This window comes from Crassostrea angulata, chromosome 10 (assembly GCF_025612915.1).
Source record: "Crassostrea angulata isolate pt1a10 chromosome 10, ASM2561291v2, whole genome shotgun sequence".
NCBI lineage: Eukaryota > Metazoa > Mollusca > Bivalvia > Ostreida > Ostreidae > Magallana > Magallana angulata.
In genome coordinates, this window is record NC_069120.1 from 51,716,713 (window position 1) to 51,736,529 (window position 19,817).

The 19,817-nt window shown below is 33.2% G+C and overlaps 1 pseudogene; it reads right to left on the reverse strand.

Moving 5' to 3' along the window:
- Nucleotides 1-1,166: 1,166 nt before the first annotated feature.
- Nucleotides 1,167-19,616, reverse strand: LOC128165266 (uncharacterized; annotated as a pseudogene).
- Between the last annotated feature and the right edge of the window lie 201 nt (nucleotides 19,617-19,817).

A 19,817-nucleotide genomic window follows, 5' to 3' on the forward strand; every position in this document is an offset into this window, starting at 1 on the left:
ACATCTTCTATATAACACGTCCCCGGGGTGTACTATTTACACTTCAGGTATTTCATTCATCGGAACAGGTTGCATATGACGCAAAACACATCGCAGTTTATAAAAAAGAGGAAACTGTTCCAACCCAGTTAATGAGTATAAATTCTGTAACTTTTTCATGTGGCTTTTTTTTTACAGTTTCAAGCGATCTCACATTAAAACCGGTTTTAACGAATCTTGCTGCAGAATGAATAGTAGCAAAAGCCATCGTTTGTATTTTTCTTCTGTTTTCAATTCAATCGGTTCAGATTTCTACTTTCTATATGTGTTCAATCCATTAAATTCAGCTCAATAGCTCTACATCAGCAGATGGCTCATCAATTTTAAATATTGTTGCTGTTAATGTATTGTATTCATACGTGCCGCTTCTATTACATTGTTTACATTTTTGTTCAATGACACTTCATATCTAATTATTGGAAAATGTTTTATTAAATGATAATAAATGAATTTAAAGATAGTTCAATTGATCGAGGTATCAAAGGATAAATTGACCGAAAACATTTTCATCAATAACTGATGATGGGGTGTTAAGCTCCATGAGAAGAGACTGTTGATAACTGTGTTTATATTGTATTGTAACTGGTCAGACATTCATATCATAAAGGTCCATTACTGATATTCTCTTAGGAACAGCAACTGTGCAATATACTAAAAATCCAATTTAACCAGATTTTTAATGCAATGCATTCATTGTAATGGAACAGTATACCATTGGGTTTTTTAAATAAATACATGACAAAATCAGTGCAAAAAGAATCCTTTGATCTCTAAATTTTATAGAAATAAATGGGCCGGATTGGCTTGGCATGATGGCAGTGAACTGTCTAATTTTTATATTTAATGAAATTCGGTTTTATCAGAATTGTTTCCAAAATTTATATTGCTAGATGAAAAATGACAATTACAAACTGTCAACCATCTCAAAAATCCATAAAAAGAAATACAAATTTAAAGCAGAACAACCCGACCTCTAGAAAAATAGAGGTAGGACCTTGTGCCTAGGAGGAGTAAGCATCCCCTGTTGAACGCCTGTACCCTCCATGCTCTTTTTCCAAAATTGGGCATGTTATGATCGAGGTATATGTCAAAATTGGAAAAATGTCATTTAAGGAAAAAACTGGAACGTTGATGATTTGGTTTTAATTAAAATTACGTATTAGTATTGTTTATATTAAAATCACATATACATATGTTAAAGTAACATAAGTATCATATTTTTAGCTCGAGATCTTCTCAAATTTAGATTACAAAATACAATTTATAAAGTCAATTTATATAATATTCACTAGAATCTATAAAAATATCTCTTCGATTCTAGTATAGAGTATTTTCACGGTAAAAAAAACTTTGCACATGAAAGATTTGTTAAAACTAAATAACACCACACCATCTCTATTGTTTACAGGTAACTTAATTTGTAACATGTGTTACACTCTATATTGTCATCAGCTTTGATTTGATTCATTTACGTTGATTGCTATTCGAAGTAAATCATTTTGTTTTCACTATCGTTTGTTTCTATGCTTTTTCTTTTTACACGAGACTTGTCAAAATATCGTTTAAAAATTTACGTTGTTATCCTTGTCAAAGAAATCGTTTCCTCCCCTTTCTCTAAATATCCATCGTTGTCTTTTGATTTCTTTTCATCGGCAATGGCAAGCTCTTTTACAACCAGTTGACCATCTGTCGATTTTTTTGCTGTTCCTCGGGGCTAAAGACTTCAATATGACTGTCTCTCTCCCCAGTTTTCTCTTGAGTTTTATCAACATGTTAATCTTCATCTTAGTCAGATTCTTTGTCTTTAAAAGATTTGTGATTGTAATAAGAATTTTCCCCTTCAGTAATAACTGTGTCACTGTCCATATCTTCCCTTTGTAATTTTTCTTGGTGTTCAGAATTGTATCTATGATGTTTGTTCTGATCATTCACAATTGTATTATCTTCGGGATAATTGGCATTATTATACCCGCACTTTCTAAAGAAAGTTCGGGTATATTGTTGTTACTCTGTTCCGTCCGTCCGTCTGTCACGTTTTACTTTCTCAAACTGCTCTTACATCTTACAAACCAGTAAACTGAACTCTTGGAGTTTGTTTTGGGGTATCATGTTGTTTTGTAAAAAGGTTTCAAAAATTCTCTGTTAGTCCTGGGGGTCAAATAATTGGTAAAAAATGACGTTTTTTTCACACAAAAAACCCCTCTTCCTCAAACTCCTCTTACATTTTCAACAATAGACAAATTATCTCTTGGAATATGTTTTAGGGTATCCTACAGATGCGCAATAAGGTTTCGGAATTTTCAATTTTGTCCTAGGGGTCATTTAATGGCTGAAAAATGACGTTTTTTAACAAAAAAACTGGTTTCAAAAACGTCATTTTGGCAGTAGTCAAATGATCTTCTAAAATATGATTGGGGGTGTCAAATTGAAGTGTGATCAGGTTCCAGAATTTTTTTTTATTAAGGGGATCAGTGGGCAACAAAAAATGACTTTTTTTGCAAAAAAAGGATGGTTCCCAGAACTCCTCTTACAACTTTTGGAGTAGCTACGTCATCTCTTGGGATATAATTGGGGCTGTCCTATAGATGCGCAATAAGGTTTTAAAAATTTAAATTTCATCCAGGGAGTCAAATAGTAGCAGAAAATTGACGTTTATCACTAAAACAAAAACATAGATCCAAGAGCTCCTCTTAAGATTTAATGGATAGACACATCATATCTTGGGATATGATAGGGACTGTTCTATAGATGTGCAGTAAGGTTTTAAAATTTAAATTTCATCCAGGGAATAAAAAAGTAGCAGAAAATTGACGTTCATCACTTCAAAAAACCGAAGATCCTAGAACTCCTATTATGATTTAATGGATAGACACATCATATCTTGGGATATGATAGGAACTGTTCCATAGATGTGCATAACGGTTTTGAGAAATTAAATTTTACCCTGAGGCCCATTACCTACATACCTTTTGATACCCTTTTAAGGATCAAGAATATTTATGGTTAAGGAGTGGGGATCTCAACCGTTTTCGAGATATTCGTGCACTTTCTGTTCGAGGGGGGTCATGATCACCCCCGGGGCCCATGATCTACATACCGTTTAATGCCCCTTGACACAAGGAACAAGAATATATATGGTTTAAGGGTGGGGATCTCAACTGTTTTTAAGATATTAAGGGACTAGCTGTTTTAAGGGGGTCAGGACCACCCCCAAGGTCCATGACCTACATAACATTTGATGCCCCTTGACATCAGAAACATGAATATATATGGTTTAGGGGTCATGATTATAACAGTTTCTGAGATATATGGTAATTTCAAATTCCAGGGGGGTGGGGATGACCCCAGGGGTCGGATCTTATAACCCATATATATATTGTCAGTAACAGTCAATAAATGATTATGAAAACCTTGTATTATTATCTTTGTCCTTTTTCAAGTTACTTCCTACAAGGTTCAATGTTAGACATCACACCCTTTTGACCCCCCCCCCCCCCGAAAATTGGTTGTCTAACCCAAAATGAGAAAAATAAAACCAGGGTGCACAACTAAATATGCAGGCCTATCATATCCTAGTTTTGTACAATTCTTTTCAGCCATCTCTGAGAAACAAGTTCAGAGCGGGAAAGAAGAAAAAGAAGAAGAGGAAGAATAATAGTACATGTATCAAGTACCGTACAAAAACAATAAGTCTTCAAATTTCATTCTGGAGACTTAATAATAAAGATTAAATAGAGATAGGATCATCAAACATCAATAATTTAAAGATAATTGACAATTTCTGAATCTAAGGGGGTCAGAATGACCCCTTAGGGTCATGACTTACATGCCATAATGATCTGATGCGCCATGACCTAAGGAGGAATAATATCCTTGGATTAAGGTGGGGATCTCAATGGTTTTTATGATATTTGATAATCTCAGGAAGAGCACTTGGGATCATGACCTACATACCATCTGAAATGCCTTGAACAAAGAAACAATAATATAATATGTACATGATATATGATTCAATTTAAGAACCCAGATATAGATCAAACATATTAGTTTGTATTAGTTTGTGCTTTGTTCTATACTATTCATGTTCATGACTATAGTATGGCTTAGTCTTATTTTAAATTACATTAAAAAGTTGTCAAATATATGACTTCGAACCCCCACCTCTAAACAAACTCAAATATAAACTGTTCTCCTCCCCCCCTTAATTGTCGAATGATCTATTAAAATAAAAATATAATTTGGGTGTCTAAAAACTTTTACAAACTGTTAAAAAATGTTATTCTTAAAAAAAATGTTATTCTTAAAGCTGCTTGGTCCGATTTTATATCTATTTTTTTTTTTTGCACGCTTTTAAACGATGGTTATTATAAGTATATGTATAATAATAGACATTGCAGTTTTTTGCCCAGTCAGTTAAACCAAATTTCAATGAAGAAAAATACGTACAAAGTTTGCTTACAAAACGAACGACATAAACGGGTACTGCGTTATTTCGTCACATGTTAAAGTTCAACCCTGACGACGAGACGGGTATGGTTGTATTACGACTTTGACATCGCTTTAAATAAATGATTAGACAGATTACAAATAAACATGTGTATGCTAATATTTTACAAGTTTGCTTTCTTTACAATCGATGCATAGCACGCGGGTTGAATAACCCCAATTATTCGGGGGACGAAACCAAACGGTTTCCTTTTCTAAACATTCCCGTGATGCATTTTGGTTTGTTTTTTCGTTTGCCCAAAAAGAAATTATTTTTATTTACTTTGAATGTTTCTAACTTTGAAAGGAGACTGATTCTGCTGGTGTGAATAGGAGAAAGTCCATAACTTTCTAACATTCCACGTATATTTTGCATGTAAAGCTACTGCAGATACATGTATAGCACCATAACACAGACAGGGTACTAAAACGTTTAATCACGGGTTTTAATTGTGACGTCACAAACATTGAACGCTGATAAATACAACGTCACAAGCGAAAATCAAAGATCACGCTTGTGGCTGTTACTGTTGTTCTTCCATTAATTTGAACTTACCCATAGGATAATACAGTGATTTGAGGTATAGTTGGCATTTTCGTACAACGCAAGAAGGTAAAAAAAATGTAAATATAAGCATTAAATCCTTATTTTTTGAAAGATATAGTCTCATAACTGCAACGGTGTGTGCAAACAAATTTTCATGATAAATGGTTTGTATAGAAAGCATTTTGATACTGTAATAACAAAAAAATCAGCTTTAAAAAAAATTACACCTTGCATAATTGACAAATGATCTATTGAGATATGATCAGAGGTCATATTTCTACCTTGGGATCAATACCTAGTATTCATTGACAAGTTAAAATTAATAACAATAAATGATTCAACTTATAAATGTTTATACTCAACATTCACCCCCCCCCCCTCAAATTTAACCTGGTTCTAAAGATTCAGTCTTCTTATTACATTCTTACATGTGTACAGTCGCAAATTTTAAATCATTTCTTGATTGCTTTTTCTCATTGCACATTAACATTTTGGAAATTGCTTAATTTAATTTTTAATAGATTTATAAACAAAATGTCATAGGCATGTGTATTCGCCTATTTGGGGCAATTGTAAAATCTCCTAAACAAAGCAGTGTCATCATTATGCTAGGAATTACCTACATGGATTACACACTACATATGAATAAGATAAAATACTTTATTATTTCTAGTTCTAGAATGTCAGAGTGTCTCCAAGGGGGCATAATCTATATACAATTTTACGCGCAATGACACAAAGAGCAAGAATAAATTATATGGTTTAGGGATGAGGATCTCGATCTCAGAAATTAACAAAATATACAGTGTATCATCATTTCCTATTTCATAAAGGCGGGGGGGGGGGGGTTAAAGACAACACCTGGGGGTCATTAATGTACTTTACACCATTTGAGCATCGTAATGACATTAGAAGATATTTTGTATTTTCCTGTTTCGTGGGGTCAGAACAGTCTCAACAGGTCATGACCTACATTGTATTTAATGCATTATAATACATTAAGAAAGATATACTCCTTCCTTCCTATTATAACTCATATAAAAGTGATAAGTGTCTACACTTACTTACATGTAATACACAAATTTAATACGAAATTGTTTATACAGGGTCATTATCGGGTCAACTCAATAGTGCAAGTCTGACAAATGAAAAAAAATAACTTTTGCAATTAAAATGACAGAAATTTTACAAATGCGATAGGATAGGTAACGATGATAAGCTTATTTAAATATTAAAAGATGATGATACAGTATGCTGTCAAAGGGAGATCACATTTAGAAAGTGAAAGTAGAACTTATGTATGCTGGCATCTCATTACATTGTGCTCCTGCTACTACATGTATTATGCTTACCTAGATTGGTCAACATCAAAATGATAATCCAATTAAAACACAATAATGAATTCCTTTAGCTGATCTTAACTAATTCTTTTCTGCATATGGAAAACACAGACATGTTGTATACACGTGAACCCATCTAATCGAAGAGCTGGGTAAAACTAGTACCCGCTAATGAGACCTGCAAACCTGTGTTGTGTACGTAACTTCAGACAAAGATCACTTATTTGTAACATGCATGTATTTTATGACATATTCTTCAAATCCACTTGCACTGTTTTATTAGGTAAATAACAGCTTTCAGGTAGTGCAGGACACCTGCATATTGTGATGTATACTTCCTATCGAGATAAACAATAAAGTACATGTATATTAAATATTAATTAAATATTTACCCCCCCCCCCCAAAAAAAAAAAAAATAATAATAATGTTATCTTACATTGGAGCGCAATGGGTTAGAGCGTTATGATGTCTGTAAGAGCATTGGGGTCCAAGGTGTATTTTTGGTAATTTTACTATTGATATAAATGAATTTTCATGGGGAGGGGGGGGGGGGGGTCTGGACCCCTCACTCCCACCCCTTCTCTAAATCTGTGCACACGATGATGTACATGTAGGCACACAGAAGCAAATCTAACACCGGCAACCGCCACGGGGAGGGGGCATAATTTAATTTTTAATTTTGTTTGTCATATTATACTTTCTATGACATGAAATGTTAAGATTATTGATTAACTGCATGAAAATTCACTGCAAACAGTTCAACCCCAAATTGCACATAAAGTGCCGCTCATTTGTATTGTCATATGGGAAGGGATCTCATCCTTCAGTTATGAAAATTATAATGTTTAAATGTATTACCGGAGCTTGCATGTGGCCTTCATTTTTAATTATAGTGGTACAAAACACTTGGTGCGGGTATTACTGTCTAATGACAGCATCTAGTTGTCATTAGAATTTGAAGCATTAGAAATACGTTCTTCTGTATTGTCGACTTTTAACTCATCTTTATTCATCCTCGAGGGTTCGCCTTCCTCAACTTCATTATACCTGTCTTAAGATTTTCTAGGATTCTTTAAGTCATAATTATTGCCGTTAGACTGGTTAAGTTGCTCATCCCTCATTTTAACTTCTTAATGTTCTTGATTTTTTATTTCGGAATCCTCGCCACTTTTCTCAGATGTTCCATCTTCCGTAAATCTAGATTAAATATTTTTAGATTTCTCTTCCTGTTCTTCTCCGTTTCTATCTTTTCTTAGTTCATAATCATTTGTTTCGCTGAACCTAATGTGTGCTTGGTTTTCATCCTCTTTGAGTTCAGACTTTTCTTCCTCTTGAGTTTCTGACTCAGGTTTTGATTCTGTTTTCTTATTTCCTCCCTTGTGATCCCCAATCAGCTCCGTTTTTTCTCCCAAGTCACTCTCCTCATCTTCCTCAATGCTTTCCCCAGCCTCTTTCCGGATTAATTTCTCCAAGTGCAGATGATATTTCGTTTTTCTCTTTTTCTCTTTAGTTTTTTCTAACCTTTTAAACAATAGAAATATTATAAAAACAAAATGTATTTACTTTTCTTTGATTTAGAGCATTCCATATTAAACAAAATATTAAAATATCTTATATGAAAGGAGAAAGATTTGAAAGTTCATACCACTTTATCTTACAGTCCTGGACCCACTGAAAACATTCAAAGTTTTCTGTAATTTGGAGAGCCTCAGTGAGATCTATGAGAGCATTTAGTCGATCTTTCTGTCTCTCCCGAGCGACAATAAACATCTAAACGATGAATCTTTGGATCAAAGTCAATGAATACTTTGTATAACATCTTAATAGTTAATGAAAAATGGACAAATCGCTTACATGCAAGACTTTGTACTGGTAATTTGGAAATGTTGTATCTGCGAAGATGTTTGAATTCTGGTTTTCAGGTATCCCCAATAACACGCCAAGATTTTGGAAATCTGCATTTGCAAATTTTTCGACGAGAAGGACGAAAAAGTCGTCAGACATAGGCTCAAGACAATCTGCAAACATAAAAAGATAACATATGTACATATTCATCCTTGTTAAATTATAGTGGATATTATCCATTAAAGATTAACTTTCTTTAAATTGAGCATTTCTATTATCTCACTTGCCTTCTTTTCTTGATATATCTAATGTTCCCTTTATAGCATTCTCTGCCCATTTATAAAATCTGTCTTCTTTCTCAAATTCGTTTTCTTTTAACCTTAAATGCAAAAAGAAAGAAAACTTCAATAATAAGATTAAATGATACGCGTGATCAATATAAAAATTCCAAAAAGCGTATAAAATTGTTAAATTTAGAAATTAGTCTTAAAACAAAATAATAACTAGATGCCCTCAATAGACAGTAATACCCGCACCAAGTGTTTGCCCCTAAATAACATTGTTTTGTACCAGTTTAATAAAAAATGAAGGCCACATGCAAGTTCCGGTAATACATTTAAAAATTATAATTTTCATAACTGAAGGATGAGATCCCTTCCCATATGATAATACACATGAACAGCACTTTATGTGCAATTTGGGGTTGAACTGTTTGCAGTGAATTTTCATGATCAGTTAATCAATAATCTTAACATTTCATGTCATAGAAAGTATAATGGTCTATATAATTATTACAAACAAAATTAAAAATTAAATTATGTTCCCTCCCCGTGGCGATTGCCGGTTTTAGATTTGCTTCTGTGTGCCTACATGTACATCATCGTGTGCACAGATTTAGAGACCCCCCCCCCCCTCCCCATGAAAATTCATTTACATCAATAGTAAAATTACCAAAAATACACCTTGGACCCCAATGTTCTTACAGACATGTAAACGCTCTAACCAATTGCGCTTCAGCGTTAGGTAACATTTTTTTTGGGGGGGGGGGGTAAATATTTAATCAATATTTAATATACTTTATTGTTTATCTCAATAGGAAGTATACATCACAATATGCAGGTGTCCTACACCTGCACCTTAAAGATCTTATTTACCTAATAAAACAGTGCAAGTGGATTTGAAAAATAGGTCATAAAAATACATGCATGTTACAAATAAGTGATCTTTGTCTGAAGTTACGTACACAACACAGGTCTGCAGGTCTCATTAGTGGGTACTAGTTTTACCCAGCTCTTCGATTATATGGGTTCACGTGTATACATGTATGTGTTTTCCATATGCAGAAAAGGATTAGTTAAGATCAGCTAAAGGAATTCATTATTGTATTTTAATTGGATTATCATTATGATGTTGACCAATCTAGGTAAGCATAATACATGTAGTAGCAGTAGCACAATATAATGAGATGCCAGCATACATAAGTTCTACTTTCACTTTCTAAATGTGATCTCCCTTTGACAGCATACTGTATCATAATCTTTTAATATTTAAATAAGTTTATCATCGTTACCTATCCTATCGCATTTGTAAAGTCTCTGTCATATTAATTGCAAAAGTTATTTTTTTCATTTGTCAGACTTGCACTATTGAGTTGACCCGATATTGACCCTGTATTAACAATTTCGTATTAAATTTGTGTATTACATGTAAGTAAGTGTAGACACTTATCATTTTTATATGAGTTATAATAGGAAGGAAGGAGTATTTCTTCCTTAATGCATTATAATGCATCAAATACAATGTAGGTCATGACCTGTTGAGACTGTTCTAACCCCACGAAACAGGAAAATACAAAATATCTTCTAATGTCATTACGATGTATCAAATGGTTTAAAGTACATTAATAACCCCCCAGGTGTTGTCTTTAACCCCCCTCCCCCCGCCTTTATGAAATAGGAAATGATGATACACTGTATATTTTGTTAACTTCTGAGATCTGAGATCCTCATCCCTAAACCATATAATTTATTTTTGCTCTTTGTGTCACTGCGCGTAAAATTGTATATAGATTATGCCCCCTTAGAGACACTCTGACATTCTAGAACTAAAAATAATAGTATTTTAATCTTTTTTAACAGTTTATAAAAGTTTTTGGACATCCAAATTATATTTTGATTTTAATAGATCATTCGACAATTAAAGGGGGGAGGACAGTTTAATCCAAAGAAATTATACCTCCTTAGGTCATGGCGCATCAGATCATTATGGCATGTAAGTTATGACCCTAAGGGGTCATTCTGACCCCCTAAGAATCAGAAATTGTCAATTATCTTTAAATTATTGATGTTTGATGATCCTATCTCTATTTAATCTTTATTATTAAGTCTCCAGAATGAAATTTGGAGACTTATTGTTTTTGTACGGTTCTTAATACTTGTATTATTATTATTCGTCTTCTTCTTTTTCTTCTTTCCCGCTCTGAACTTGTTTCTCAGAGATGGCTGAACAGAATTGTACAACACTCTAAGATATGATAGGCCTGCATATCTAGTTGTGCACCCTGGTTTGATTTTTCTCATTCTGGGTTAGACAACAACATCAAGTCCCTTAATATCTTCAAAACGGTTGAGATCCCCACCCTTAAACCATATAAATCCTTGTTCCTTGTGTCAAAGGGCATCACACAGTCTGTAGGTCATGGGATCAAGGGTGGTCATGACCCCCCTCGAACAGAAAGTGCACGAATATCTCGAGAACGGTTAAGATCCCCACCCCTTAACCATATATATTCTTGATCCTTAAAGGGCATCAAAAGGTATGTAGGTAATGGGCCTCGGGGTTAAATTAATTTTTCAAAACCGTTATGCACATTTATGGAACAGTTCCTATCATATCCCAAGATATGATGTGTCTGTCCATTAAATCATAAAAGGAGTTCTAGAATCTATGTCTTTTTGAAGTGATAAACGCCAATTTTCTGCTACTTTTTGACTCCCTGAATGAAAATTTTAAAACCTTACTGCACATCTATAGAACAGTCCTTATCATATCCCAAGATATAATATGTCTATCCATTAAATCATAAGAGGAGCTCTTGGATCTATGTTTTTTGTTTTAGTGATAAACGTCAATTTTCTGCTACTATTTGACTCCCTGGATGAAATTTAAATTTTTAAAACCTTATTGCACATCTATAGGACAGCCCAAATTATATCCCAAAAGATGACGTAGCTACTCCAAAGGTTGTAAGAGGAGTTCTGGAACCATACTTTTTTTTTTTTTTTTAAAACGTCATTTTTTGTTGCCCACTGATCTCCTTAATAAAAAAAAATTCTGGAACCTGATCACACTTCAATATGACACCCCCAATCATATTTTAGAAGATCATTTGGCTACTGCCAAAAAAAATTAAGTTTCTAAAACCAGTTTTTGTTTGGTTAAAAAACGTCATTTTTCAGCCATTAAATGACCCCCAGGACAAAATTGAAAATTCCGAAACCTTATTGCGCATCTGTAGGATACCCTAAAACATATTCCAAGAGATGATTTGTCTACCGTTGAAAATGTAGGAGGAGTTCGAGAAAGAAGGTTTTCTGTGAAAAAAAACGTCATTTTTTACCAATTATTTGACCCCCAGGACTAACAGAGAAATTTTGAAACCTTTTTACAAAACAACATGATACCCCAAATCAAACTCCAAGAGTTCAGTTTGCTGGTTTATAAGATGTAAGAGCAGTTTGAGAGAGTAAAACGTGACAGACGGACGGACGGACGGACAGACGGAACAGGGTAACAACAATATACCCGAACTTTCATTAGAAAGTGCAGGTATAATAAATAGCAAACAACTATACAAATGCAAATGCCATTTAATAACAAAGAAATAAATAAAATTATTTCTCTAAACAAATATTTTATTAATCATCATATATATATAAGATTACATGCTTTTTTAAAAACAAAAAAGGTAACAGATATTACTTTAAAATGATTTGCATACGTTAAAAATGGTCAGCATGAAGAATTATCTTAATAATTTTTATAATTCCTCAGGTCATTCATGCTATCATTTAGTTTGTCGCGTTCTTTTGAATTCCGTGTTTTGTTCCTTCCAAACACAAATGAATAAAATAACTTATTCTAGGGGAAACTGTTATTTCGCGATTATAAATAAAAATGATTAGTTTAAGTAGCTGTATAACTGTTTGCATCTAAAGTTAGTATCAAGATTTTCACTGCATAGAAAACAAAGAAGTGTATAGCGGAATGTGTTCGAAAAAAGTTAAGTTTTTAGGGTTTGTCCTATGACCTTAACTGTAAAGGATCGAATGCAATTACAATGACAATTATAACCGATGCATTCTAGTGTCGATGCACCTCAGTGTTAAAATTATGTACGACCTTACCATTCCCTGAGGTCCTGATGGACTAAATCAGCAACGTCATTCCTTTTTATCCTGGACAAAGCTGTCACTAGATCCACAACTCCCATATCATCCAGGTGCTGGGAGTTCTTCCTCCACTCCCGTAATACCTACGAAAAGTAATTGAAAAAACACACATGAGCTGTAAACCTTCCTTTGTCATATTCAGATATTTTAAATAGAATACGTCTGACAGTGTTACATTGAATAAATTATGCTTATTTAGCTTACTGTTAGAAAACTGTTAACTGTACAAATGCTTGTATTTAATTTTGGGATGACAAGGCAATTCAATTAAACTTACTTTCACAATTTTATTTTCCGTAGAATTGTCTTTAAATGTTTTAGTCCTTATTTCATCTACTTTGCTGAAAGGAATTCCAAGCAAGACACAAAAACGGGTCCATTCTGGGCCCAAATTTGTCGCTATCTTCTTAAGAAGTTTCTCTTGAGTAAAACCTTAGAATGAATATTCACATTTTTATAATTTTTTAATGCCGTAGATCATAAAATGATTAATTATATTTATCTGTGTTTAATGATGTAAGACATGTTATACCTGTATATGAATACTCTTTTATAGGAGTGGTGTTTTTTGCTGTTATATTGGACAACCACAGCAAGATACTGGTTAATTTTTGTTCCTCTGGCATTTCGATCACATCCAATGAACCGTATGCTGGTTCGTCTTTATTCGCAATGCAAATGCTAAGTGTCTGATAACTGTCTTGTCGCTTTGAATGAAATTGAAGTTTTGTTGTTCCAAATTGCATTTTTATGTTTCCCGAAAATTTTATATTGTACTCCTGTTTTTCGTAACTGTCAAAGTCACCCGTACATTTTGGAGACAAAGCAATGTAATTGTCAGACTTCCATTGGTTCAATCGGTCATTTACCTTTTGTGGAACTGTACATTCTAAAGCAATTTCGTAAATGTTATCAGGCATTGGTTTTAAAACTGCAAAGAAGCAGACTACTTTTGCTCTCTTATACGCCTTAGTATAAATTTTATTCACTTGAGATTTAAAGCTTGCGTCGGTGGTTCCTTCTCTCTTCTCGGCCAAAACATGTCTAAAGAAAAATCAAATGTATAAGAAGAATTATCTACCATGCTTCAAATTATTTGATTATATCAACATGATACCTACGTAGAAAAATGGGACAAGTCACATGACACTCTTCCTTTTTTCTTCTTTGGATCTCTGTCCAAAATTTCCCATATATTCTCGTCTAATTTATCTACGTCTGGATCGAAACCCAATGGAATATCTGCCGCCAAGACACAAAGTTCTCCCTCGCTTTTAAACTCATGTGGTAAAGGTGATGTTAATGTGACGCCATTCTTTTGAAACTGGTCACAGCCAAGACTGTGATGTAAATCATAAAAGTGACCAATTGATAGAATATTTTTGAAGTTTTCTGACTTATACACTGGTGTCGGAATCACCTTAAAAAGAAATCACATCAACAGTAACAGAAAGATGCACGAGCACCTGAAACAATATAACAGGTTGAATGAACACTGTACTTGTATTATTATTTAGCAATAATGATACAAGTCTTTTTCCCCCTGCATTTTGCATTGTATTACCTCCATATTGACAGTCCCCATCTGGAATGTGTCCGGGGCAACTTTTATGTTGATTAACTTGTCTACCTCTGACACAAATTCCCCACCCCTCGATGTGACTTCAAACCGCTCCACTTTTGGAATTGTAATTAAGATGAAAGATTTGATCTTTGTTATGTCCAAGCGTATCCTCAGCTTCCAACGTAGAACTCCTGAATGCTGCAACAATCAAGCATAGATATTTACAATATGTCGCACCGTATTAAATAATGTTATGAATAACAATTCCTTGTATTAAAGATTGTGGAGTTACGTTTTTTCTTATGGAAATAAGTTTATATTTTTTCATATTTTACAACATTACCTCATTATACGTAGTTGGTCCCTTAACTATTGCCGAGGGGTCCTCCATGTTACCTATGTTGGATTTAATCTGAATGATCTCGTATGGGTCAGGATGATCGTAAAGAGGAACTTCAAGGTCCACTTCTCCATTAACATGTACAGTAGATGTTATATATTCAAACGCATCGCTGATCAGATTTTCCTTCCCGACGGGCTTTAGTGAGTCTGCGAATAACCCAGGACGAACCCGTCTGCACAGAAAGCTTAGATTGTGCAATTTGAAGTTATCAGGTGTGAATATTTTGAGTCCAATATCCTTGAGATGGCTCGTCTTACCAGGATGAAGCTCGTCGTGTTCGATAATAATATCTCTAAAAATAAAAGTGCTGGTAAAGATTCATGTAGTAACTTTCTATGAATTTTTATTTTTAATGTTTATGGGAGATACTTGATTGCTGTGATATAAACATTACTAACTAAAAAGGGTTTATTTTTTCATCATGTATTGCACACTAGTTGATTATGACTATAGTGCACAGTTTCATTGAAATTTACCTTCTTAGTAAACTATTCTAAATCAAACAAACAAATTTTTCTTAAGGGATGTAAAGAAAAACTTATTACATTAAAAGAACCGTGTGAATGCAAACGTTGTTTCCAAAATATCAAAGTTGACTAAAAAGTTTTTATATAACTAATAAACATGCGCCTGTATATCACAAGTCAGACGTCTTATAGTTTGAAATGTTATTGTTCAATTTATTGACGCTTAATATCAAATATTATTAATGCATTATCATTTGTTTAACCAACAAGAAGAATATCGTTGCACTCACTTGCGTTCTATGGCCTCTCGCACCTTTCTGGACTGTCTTGCCAGTTCCCTGAAGTCTTCATTTCTATTAGTGGCAAAAGGAGACAGTCTTTTCTGCAAAGAATCAACTATAGAAATGAATTATCTGTATAGTCATGCAGCTTATGTCGTCGTATTTCTACCAAGCATGTTAACTATTTACCTTATTTTTAAAATCTGCGTTTGCACCACAGAAGATAAGGATTTCCGCTGTTGCCAGATTTTTGCGATACGCTGCATAGTGAAGAGGAGTACACCCCTCCTAATCAACATACATATGAAAGAAACAGAAAATAGAATCTTTACCAAAAAGCAGAAATCTATATATAAACCACCAAAATAAAAATGATTCCTGACATTTGACATCACATTTCGTTTTGACATCTATACTCAATTATATTCCTTAGAGTTAAAATGTAATTAACGTCAAATTTGAGGCTATCAGCAATGTGTTTGCTCATAATTTTTGGACCGCATAACGAAACTAAAAGTAGTATCCATAAACTATTAATTTCTGTATTTTGTTTTATTTAATGAATTATGTTGTGTTATAAAATCTACCATGATAAATTGCATGTTTTTTTTTATTGTATTAGACAGATCTGAAATATCCTTCATGCTGAGAACACTTGCTTAACTAGTAATACAAGTATTTTATACAACTTTAAGACAACACTGACCACATCCGGGACATCCAGGGAAGACTTGTAGGCCAACAATAACTTGAGGGTCTCTGTGTCACCAGATTCGGCCGTATAGTGCAGGGCCGTCAGTCCCAGCTGTGTTAATTAAAAGGAATTAAAATCATTTGTTCCAGTATTACGTTTCTAAAATTCAATAACTTTATTACCAAAAATATGAATAATCAATAAGTCAAACAATTATTGAATAATCAAAAAAAACCTTGTTTTTACATGCATACAACAAGTGTTCATTTAGTCAACCTTAATGACATTTCATTCATAGGTTTTAATTCTAACTGTAATAGTGTCCAGCATATTTTTCACTCTCTGTATATTCTACATTCCTATAACAAAAAATAGGTTAAGGGGCTATTACTTTACGACACCCCCTCCAAAACAATATGTTAACCATTCAACAATTGGGCAAGCACAGGCAAATGTTGAACGCGAAGAGAATTTTTATATACACTAGTAGTACATGTCTCAATTGCTGAATATTAGACAAAGTACAAATGACATATATGCATTTATCGAATGTAAAAATATGAAACTATGATCTGCATGCTTAAAACATTTCTTATATAAATCAAAGTTATAATTAAAATTAGCCATTCTAATCAACATTGTATTTATATATTTATGAATCATTAAGTAAGTTAAAACAATTGCTCAATATTTTAGCCGCAGACACAAGTATTGTCGTTGAACAATATTCACAAAAAAATACTGTAATAGAAATTTATGAACAATATATACCGTATATTTTGAAGAAAAAAAAATAACAAAATATACTTAATACTGGGTGTTTGCGGACTCATACAAAATGTCTGTTTATTTATAAACAGTTGTTTTAATTGTATTTAACCAACTGTTCATTATTTTATAAGCGCGTATATATAAAATGTTAACTTAAAGATAAACGTTATGGAGTTAAGCATTATATTGGAGTTGGTTCCTACAGCTACTGCTATAGCCTTGTTATTTCACTTAAGAAATATTGTCTTCCTTCCTTTGCATTGTATAATCTTTAATACTCTTAACCAAAATTTACATTTGAAACACATTTCTTTACATATTTTGTTTTGAATAGGTAAAGACCAAAATGCATTCGTAGGTTTAAACCCAAAAACTAAATAGGGCATATCAACTTTATTACTATAACTCTATACAATCGCTGATGGGACTCCTAAAATGTACATATAATCGGCAGTCAACCCTTCTGTTTATCCTAAAGGGTTCGTTCTATTTGATACGTATATTGACTGTATTTGATGGACAAATCGTATATATCAAATATGAAAATTTACAAATATGACCCATACAACATGTGTTAAAATTAGCATACTATACTGCATTAAACAGCAGCCGAATGTTTGAAGGTTCTTACCGAATTTTTTGCCAAAATGTCTGCTCCATGTTGCAATAGTAACTTTTGGACCACGTAGTTTCTACATTTCGCTGCTTTGATCAATGGTGTCGAACCGTCACCCTATATATATATATATATATATATATATATATATATATATATATATATATATATATATATATATATATATATATATATATATATATATTAGGGATGTCAACGAGTACCCGGTTAACCGGGTACTCGATCGAACGTCCGAGTATCGAATACTAAAATCGGTACTCGGTTACTCGGATATATATTTTTTAATATTTCTAAGTTTATTTAATAAGGCATTAAAACATCGGTTTTAAAACTTCAAATGTCCATTGCACTTGTACATACAGTAATTAGGATTTCTTGCGCCTCTAAATAAGCTAAATGACCGTTATCGCCCGTGGCAGTGTTTATATAGTAATTATCGTGACCAAGCACCTGCTACCTAGCTTTTCTCGCGTTTGGCTGTCTTCTACCCATAGTTCGGCTCACTTTAATGATTTGTTTTCACTGAACATCGTTGATATAGTCTATTATATAAATTAGATAGCCCACAGTAGAGAAATTAAACAGACCTAAAATGCCGCCACCGACTTCAAAGGTCTGGATATACGAAGTGCTTATAATTCTTACAACAGAAACACACTTACGGGGAAACCTCCCTTTAGATCATGTGTTTTTTTTTTCTACAAAAGTGACCAAGGTTTTACAGTTAATAATGTACTTGTTCATATTTATTTACACTTTAATCGAGTACCCGGGTACTCGATCTGAAAAACGTCCGAGTAACCGAGTACTAAAAATTGACCGACTTGACATCCCTAATATATATATATATATATATATATATATATATATATATATATATATATATATATATATATATATATATATATATATATATATATTAGAATGTAATATACTTATAAAAGTAGTCTGTGAACATATGTAAAAATACTAAACATTAAACACAAAGCAATTATTATGATTTTGCAATTTATCGTCAATAAAGGTATCGCATATACATGCATATGGAACTTGAGAAGCGATTAAAAACCAAAATCATTAAATTTAATCAAATCTCCATCAAAATGGTGGTTAAACACAACTTATTTTCTATGACAATAAGATCTATCAGACTCAACTTTAAATTGTGATTAAAAAAGGTACTCACCCGTGCTTTACAGTTGACACATACGCCCTGTGAAATCAGAGTTTCTATCATTTTGGTTTGGGCCTTCTCCACTGCCACCAGAAGTTGTCTTTCCTTTAGCGACATCTCGTGGGGAGGAATTCTGTGTTTTACCCGATATATAGACAAATTAAAAGACAGGATTAATAAAAACAAAAGTTTTGAAAAAAAATGTGTCACCTTTTCCTTCCATTCTGGTATACTTCTGCAATGTAAATGCTTAATCATTGGTCATTGCAATCTTGCTGCTTAACTAATAAAGTAGATCTTATCATCGCTATAACAGCTAGAGTCTTTCATTGAATTTTATCAAATACACGTTGTCCAAATGAAGTAAGTGATTAATGGGTTCTTTTTGATAGATTATGTTACAATTTGATTGAAATGTGGAGACATACCTATGTGCATACTTATATAGTGCAGATGTTCTTATCCGGGATTTGTTAAACAGCAAGAAACGATCATTAATTGGTCTGTGCCTGTTGTCGTAAACTCTTCGGTATCCGTTATCTGAATAAATTATTGATATCGATTTTTTGCACTTCAAGTATCAACCGTAAATAAAATAAGAAAAACACATTTAAATGGTCTTAGAATATATGTGTAAGTCTGTTATTACTTACATCATGAATAAATCTGCCGCGACTAAAATGTTCCTACTTCCAGTTGGATTCATTTTTCCACATTAGCTGTGTCCCGTCACATTTGATCGGAAAACAGAAATCTGTCCGTTGGCGTTTTTATTGTTTCGTAGAAGAAAACATCAACACTTCAAGGCCCGTATCGATAAACCAGCTAAAATACGAGCATATAATTGCTTCGAAACACAACTTAATGCCTGTTCAACACTGAAGGGATCGTACAAGTCGAGCTGAATTTTTAAATTGTTTGATATTTGAATGATCACTGTATACATGAGTTGTCTACTGTAAATAGGGCTCTGTTCGTAATATATCTGTTGGTTCCTGCTCGTCTATTTAAATGTCCCAATTGACAGCAAATACACCTCATTTAATAAAGGTGTACATATCTTTTCACAAATGCTTTTAAAAAGAACTAATGCAAACAATTGCATTAAATTGAATATG